This window comes from Centruroides vittatus, unplaced genomic scaffold, assembly GCF_030686945.1.
Source record: "Centruroides vittatus isolate TY-2023 unplaced genomic scaffold, ASM3068694v2 contig_885, whole genome shotgun sequence".
NCBI lineage: Eukaryota > Metazoa > Arthropoda > Arachnida > Scorpiones > Buthidae > Centruroides > Centruroides vittatus.
The window spans coordinates 1,177,931-1,186,163 of NW_027122577.1; positions in this window are offsets into that span (position 1 = coordinate 1,177,931).

Here is an 8,233-nt window from a genome sequence, read left to right on the forward strand (position 1 = left end):
TTGCCAGATGAGAAAAATTTGTAAATGTCACCAGACGATTGTTTTCTCCGTAACGTGACCTTAATCCGAAATCATTTTTATTTTGAAAACGAAGTTTTATCGGTTTCTTTAATATTTATCTTTTCTAATTCAAATAACAACATTTTATCCAACAGGTAATAAAAACACTGCATTATTTTATCTAACAAGGAATGATTACACTTAATTTAGATTTAGATTTTTTTCTTTTTTGCCTCTTCCCGCTCCTTTCCGTTTTAATCATACCCCTATTGCGTTTGGCCAGACCCATAGTAGAGAGACGGCCGGATGAGGTAGTTAAAGCATCAACCTGCTGCACTGAGGACCCGCATCGAATCTGGGCGAGAAAATCCCGGGAATTTTTCGTGGGCAATGTGTCCTGTTCCTCGACTACTCCTATTGGGGGCCCGACCGAACTTACGATGAATACGGAAAAAAGACAATGAAATATTGCATTCGGCATCTCAGATATTGCACAAATATAAACCACAAGCTAACGCGTTTCAAAGTTTTGGCAAATTTATCTATTGCAAATAAACTTATCCTACGCGTACAGAAAATTATATACAATATATGATTTCCAGTATAATTTTTTCAGGAAGAATTTTAGTGTATTGCTTCAACATCACCCACCCGTCATGCCATATTCCTATTGCATTCGACATTGTTGAGTTTAATGGAAATATGAATTTATTTGGAATTTATATGAATAGGTTTAATTTGGGTATTATATGCTTATCAAGCGAGACGATCCAATATGGCGTACAGGTTTTGGCGCGACTTTCGAATTGTCAGAAGATTCGAGTGCTAGACTTGTGCTTTTTGGTTTCTCTCATATTTTGGTTTTTGGGAGTGTAAAGTTTTTTGGTGGCTTTTCGACTGTTCGGTTTTTGCTCATTCCCAGGCAGAGATTACTTCCTGGTGGCTGGTGCCCCGAGTGGCTACTTCAGCATCGAAAAAGGATTTCCGGAATTAAAGTATTTCCCAGCTTTCTCCCAGGTAGGAGCGCGATTCACGGGCCTATCCGGTGTGGATTGCTCCATGGCTTCGGAGGCGTCCTCGCCCCCGCGCATTCGCCCCCGGTCCCCGGAGTCGGGCCCGGGGGGCCCCGATCCCTCGGGACTGCGGTATTTGGCTCCTTTCGCGGAGGCGGATAAACTCCGCTCTATTCGGCCGTCCCTCCCATCGGACTTCTTGTTCACGATCTTCCTGGAGGGCCAGGGCCCCCTTCGTCGTTTACGTCCGGCCGAGCTACACGCCGCACTCCGGACGCGATTCCCACGCCCGGAGCTCATCGAGGACGTTCGTTATTCCAGAAGTGGGCTTCTTCTGTTGAAAACAAGGGACTTCTCCACCGCCCAAACGGCTCTCGCCCTGACGTCTCTTGGGGATTTGTCGGTGTGGGGCAGGTTGGCCCCGGAATGCTCCCAAACGGCGTATCTCTTGAGAGGAGTGGATGTCTCGCTAACCGCGTCCGAGATTTACGAAATGCTCACGGAGGCCATGTTGCCTGTTGTCGAGGTGCGCCGCTTCACGCGGAAACTCAACGACCGGGCAGAGGTGACCCCTAGTACGACGGTTTACTTCTCCATTGCCAGTGCGGACCCGATCGAGTCGGTGAAACTGTACTATCAACGGTTTCGCTGCGAGCGCTTCTATCCTAAGCCCAGATTCTGTGGGCGCTGCCTTACTTTCGGCCACGCTCCGGCTTCTTGCCGTGGGCGCCGTCGTTGCCTAAACTGCGGGGAGGACCACGACTCCACGGGGTGCTCGCGCCCGGCGGAGAAGTGCGTTCGCTGCAGGGGCCCTCACCGAGCGGACTCGCCCAACTGCCCGGCATACCTCTCGGAAGCGCGGCTACTCAAATTGAGTGTTATCCACCGCTGTTCGCATGCGGAGGCTAAGCGTCTCCGGCCGTCGGAGCAATCATCCTATGCCCAGGTGGCGGCAAAGCCTAAACCTCTCCAGGTTCCGGAGGCCAAGAGTGGTCCCAGCGGTAGGGTAGAGTCTACCCATCAGGCCGACTCAGCACGGGGCCCGGACCACCAATCCTTGACCCGGCGAATCGCCCGGCTGGAAGCGGCTATTGACTCGCTACGGACAGAACTCCGACAAATTAGATCTGAATTTCGGTCTACCCCTCCCACCAGGGAATCGGAACTCCTTCTCCCCGAAAACATCTCGTCGCAACCCCAACAATTACCTACCTCCCAGGCTCAAAAACGTCCGCCGCAGCGGGAGGAACGCCCTACGCTCTCTGGCCCGCCTAGAAAGAAAAAAGGAAATAAACAGAGGAAGGCGGCCCCAAAGGCTACTTCCGACTCAGACGGCCCAGCATCGGACATGGACCTTTCCTTCCCGCCTGGTCCAACCCGGACAGTATCGTTGGAAGACTTTGGCTCTGCCAACCCGGCGGAAAAGGTAAAACTTCGCCACCGTCAGTCAGCGCAATCGGCACATAATGCCTAGTCCGGCCCAATTCAACTCGGCCCTTCGTATCGTTCACTGGAACGCCCAAGGCTTACGCGCTAAAAAGGACCTTCTTTTGGCGGAACCATGGCTCCGCGGGGTAGACGTCCTTTTAATCCAGGAGACTTGGCTTGTCCCGTCAGCCTCCTTCTCCCTCCCTGGGTTCACCATTTTCCGGTGTGACCGTCCCAATTCCCGCGGCGGCGGTCTTTTAGCGGCGGTGGCTACGGCCATTCCCGCGCGCCTCCTTCCGGCCGCCCCAGGAATCGCGGGCCTGGAGACCCAGGAGCTCAGGATCTTTCTCCCGGGGGGCCCTTTTTCCCTCGTGAACGTCTACGCCCCTCAAGGTGTTCAGCCGGATATGGATCTTGACGCTTTGCTTCGGGACGGTTTTCGCCCTCGGATCATCTGCGGCGATTGGAACGCGCATCATCCTTACTGGGATGATGGCTGCACCCACCCCGACACGGCGGGACGCGCACTCTTCGATTGGTTTTCCACAGCAGACCTTTGTTGCCTGAACTCGGGGGTTCCTACCCGGTTCAGTGCCTCTAGCGCTTCAGCCCTCGACTTATCATTTTGCTCTCCGGACTTGCTCGGCTCGACTACTTGGAACGTCCTCTCAGACACTCTATCAAGCGATCATGCCCCAGTCTCCCTTTCCATTACTGCTCTAGCACCCCGGCAGGGGCCTCGGGTACGCTTTCGCTGTAGTACTGACTGGTCCGACTTCCCCACCCGGTTCGAGAACTCCATCTCTTCACTGGCCCACCGCCCCCCTTCGTACTCCCAGTTCGCCGGCCTGCTTCGGCAGTCGGTAGAGGACTGTTCGGTGTGGCGCGCCCCTCCTCCCCCTGGGTCCCCACCTTGGTGGACTCCGGCTTGTAGCCTCCTTCGGGCTAAGAAACGAAGGGCCTTTCGTAAAGCCCGCCAATCTGCCTCCTTGGCTCTTTGGACTCGCTACAAACGACTCAGCGCCCTTCTCCGCCGGCAATCCCGACAAGCGCGTCGGGAGTGGTGGGGCCGTCTCTGCTCCTCCCCTCCTTCTCCGTCCACGATCTATAGGATTTTTCGCCGCCTCCGCACGCCCGCGGACGCGCCAACGTCTCACCTCATTCTGCGTACGACGGAAGATATCACTTCGCCAGCCCAGCAAGCCGAGGCGCTGGCCGCCTATTTTGGTCGGAACCGCCCTTCGGGCGCTTTCGCCCCAATCACAGCGAACCACAACGATCAGCTAACCCTAGAGGACGGCCCGTTCCGTCCAGCGGAGTTGCTTCGGGCCCTTCGGGGCCTTCGCCCAACCACTCCGGGCCCGGACCGCATCCAGGCCCAGGCCATTCGTGCACTCCCTCCGTCTGGCCTTGCAGCCCTCCTGGCCGCCTTGAACAGAGCATGGTTGGCGGGGACATGCCCCCAGGAGTGGAAGTTAGCCCATATTATTCCTATTCGTAAACCGGGTCGCCCGGCGACTAATTGCGCCTCCTACCGGCCAATTTCTCTCACTTCCCACATGGCCAAACTATTCGAACGAATGGTTCTGCACCGTTTCCATATTTCTGCGGCTAATTCCACCTTCTTCCACCCACACCACTTTGGGTTCCTGCCCTATCGGGGCGCCGAGGAAGCTTTGCTCCTCCTTCACCATCAGGTCGCAGTGGCTCGGGCCCAACGGAAGTGGGTCTTTTTGTTGGCTCTCGACTTGGAGGGGGCCTACGACTCGGTCAACCAGCAGGGCCTCCTGGCCAAGATCCGGACTTATGGCATTGGGGGCAGGTTTCTTTCTTGGCTTAGATCGTTTCTGCTAGACCGCCAATTCCAGGTTCGCTGGCGTGGAATCCTCTCCCATCCCCACCCGTTCCGGCAAGGCATCCCTCAGGGGAGTGTACTGGCCCCCCTCCTGTTTACCTTATATATGGCCGATCTCTGGAGGGCTATTCCACCGGATGTTTCGGTGATAGTATATGCCGATGACATCTTTCTTCTCTCAGCTAGCTCGAGCCCTACCAAGGCCCACGCCCGCGCCCAACAAGCTCTAGACCACTTGGAACATTGGGCGTCGGGGTGGAGCATGTCCTTTTCTGCAACCAAGAGCGCATCCATCGATTTTTCGGCTAAAACCAATCGCTCACCTTTATCTTTCACCCTCAGTTCGGGGACCATCCCCCAGCAAAGGGTAGTCCGAGTCTTGGGCCTCCAACTCTCACATACTTTCACTTGGGACAACCATGCCCAATTTCTCCGGACCAAACTAACGCGGTCCTGCTCCTACTTAAAATACTTTGCCTCCCGCCGAAATGGGGCTCGGACCGCCGACCTCTTGCACCTTGTCTACTCGGTGCTTCGCCCAATGGCGGAATTTGGCGCCCCGCTCCTGGAGGGGGCTCCGCCCTCCAGCATTAGCCGTATGGAGCGCCCTTTACACGAGGCCCTTCGTACCGCGCTGGGGGTCCCCAAATCGACTCCCCTGATCTCTCTCTATACGGAATCCGGGTATATCCCGCTTCAGCTTCGTCTTCGCCACAGAGCGATAATGCATGCGGTAACACACTTATCTCGGGGTCCATCAAGCCCTCTGTTCCACCTTTTCCAGGCGGCTCCCAGTCTGGCCTCTCACCATTGGCGCCGCTTTCAGTCTCCTTACGTCGCCCGGGTCTTTACCCATTTCGCTAAGGAGAGTCTCCCGGTCGCCAGCCTTTACCGCCAGAATTTCCTCCCTCCGTGTGCAGATCAGATCCGGCCCAAGGTCCACCTCAACGAGTGGTCCGTAGCGGGTGCGGATCACGCCGAGGGCTTGAAAAGCCTTTACTCTGAGCTCCACGCTAAACTTTGGTACGACAGGTTCTGCATCGGTACTGATGCATCGAAAACTACTCTCAGGACGCAGATCGGCATCGTCATTCCTAGCGAGGGTATCCGGGAGACTTGGCGTCTCCACGACGCCTGCAGCGTTTTCACGGCAGAGGCTATCGGGATTCAGCGAGCACTGATGATCGCCTCTCAATATAATCGTCCGACCGTAATTTTTTCAGACAGCCGCTCTGTCCTGCAGGCAATTACGAACGTCTCTTTCTCATCGACGGCCATTATCTCAGACATTGCATCTATTGTCAGCAGGTTCCCCGCCCCCCTGGACCTCGTTTGGATCCCAGGACATTCGGGCATTCAGATTAACGAAGCGGCCGATAGGGCAGCCAGTCACACCGATCTTACTGGTTCCTGGCGCCATTCCCTTACCCCGAGAGACCTACGTCGGTTCAACAGGGACAAGATCGTGCTCGCCCTCACCGACAATTGGTCGGCTGCTCTCCGGCACAAGGGGAGGGAGCACCTCCGGCCGTTCTCTCCTTGGCCTTACCATCTGGCCTCCTCGCGCCGTGCGGAATCGCTTTTGGCGAGGTTACGTACTAATACGGCGCCTCTTCAATCTTTCCTTTTTTCTCGTCACCTTAGCCGCTCACCGGACTGCCAGCACTGCGGGCAGGAGGAATCCCCCGATCATTTTTGGCTGGTGTGTCCGGCGTACAACGAGGCCCGTCGGGAGTTGGGCCAAGCCCTTTCTTTGGACCTGAACCAGACTCGCCACCTCAGCCAACTTTACTGGCCACACGCGGGTTTAGACCCGAGCCACCACATCTCAGCCCTTGAGCGGTACATATATAAGACCGGCCGCTTCGCCTAACCACCAGGCGGCGCATCGGAAGAAAAGCCGACAACGGCCATACCTTCCAACATAAACCCACGAACAAGAACAAGAACAAGAACAAGAGTCAACAAGCATATAATACCCAAACATATCCTTGATTCAATAGTACTATTCCAAATTTACAGTACGTAATCACGAACCTATACCCTCCGAAACAAATATCCCAGTAGTCAAATGCACAAGAATCTAGCTCCAAAACGAACATTAGTTCTAAATTATGTCACTACGGCGAACAACGCCAATCGCGGCAACTGGATTTGTGTCAGTTTCGTTAAATAAAATGGAAGGTAGTGAGTGTGGTTTAAAATATAATCAAAGACAAAGTTTAAACAGTACGATTTCTGCTATACTGGTACAATACTTGTGTTTCTGTCATCATCTTGCTTAAAAATGAATTATTCTATTAAAAAATTAATACTGTAAGGTTGCGACTATGCAGACGCGAATTTAGTAGCAAGCGAGAGGTTGCGAGCGATATAATTGTCGCAAAGGAAAACATGCACAAGCGAAAAGCGAGAAATATCGCTGGCGAGAGTGAATTTCTGATTCTCGCACATATCTAACCACAGCCTACAATTATAACAGTTCTTATTGTAGGCTGTGATCTAACACGGTTTGATATTTATCGCTTCTCGCCTCTTCTCGCCACATGTTCTCGCTCTCTCGGAAAATTCGCTCGCTCTCGTCTGCATAGTCGCAGCCTAAAATTATGAGATGGAATTATGAATAAAATAAAACATAGGGGAAATTAAAATTTGACATTATCTCACACAGAAGTGATATTATCGTGTGACAATGTTTTTTTTTTTTTTTTTTTTATAACGTTTATCTGAACACAAACTACATTTATATAATTTAATATCTTTATCATTCCTGTTATAGTCCTTTGTATGATTCGCTTTAATATGTCTATTTAAGCTTTGTTTATGATTAGATTTCAAATTACACTCACCGCATTCCATTTATACAACTAGAATTTCTCATTTCCTGGTCCTTTGCTTGTCCCGGGATGTCGAGAAAAAAGTGATGTGTTTCCCAGGATCCCGGAATACAAATATTTTTGAGATAAAAATAAACCTTGAAATGCGAATAATATAATTATTTTTTTATTTTTTAAAGTAATTTAATACGTCCTGCAACTTCCAAAATGATAATATTAATAATGCTGTGTAAAATATGTATTAAAAATTACTTTTGAATTACGTAAAAAGTTTCAAAAATAGAAAAAATTTATCAAAGTTTGTTGGAAACAGCTTACAAAAAAATGCCTTCGAATTGAGTTGAAAATTTAAAGAAAAAAATGAACTTAGATTTAAACTTCTAACTTGGAAAATATTTTCGTTTCTTTAATAAAACATAATACAAAACATTGTTGTAAATTTTTATAACAAGATTTTAAAAAGAAAAGATAGTCAATACTTCGATCACTTAATTTGATTATTATTTTACAAAAGATAAATCCTGCTACTGAGAATGCCCTTTCCGATTCAATCGATGTGGGTGAATTGTCTTTAATTTCATTTAACAGATCAAACATCCGGCCATCACCTTGTTATACCAGGTGTTGAAAGTATAACAAGTAGCGACACTTCCATATAAACAGTTTCTTATTGTACGCAGGACACTTGCACATAAATTGTTTTTAGTTGGTCTGCAATGTACCATATCTCTTACACAATATATTATTTCGGTGACATATTGACACCATTTTGTTCAGGACGCGTTTTAGGATCTTAATAGCCAATTTCTAACGCGACCGGATTTCAACAAATCTAACCAAACTTGGCCAAACATATAACACATAGGAAAGATGGATGGGAGACCGACGAAGTCTCGCTTGTAACGACTCAGGGCCAGTTTTGGTAGGTATGCAGTGCGTGCATGCAAGCTGGCAGCCTATAGTGCACTAAAAAATATAATTTTTTATACTGTAAATATAATAATCAACTGGCTTCTGCCGGTCGTTATCTAACTCCTTTCGGGGGAGACCTTTTTGAACGATGTGTAGTTAATCGGGACATGCCGCCCCTAAGCTTTCTA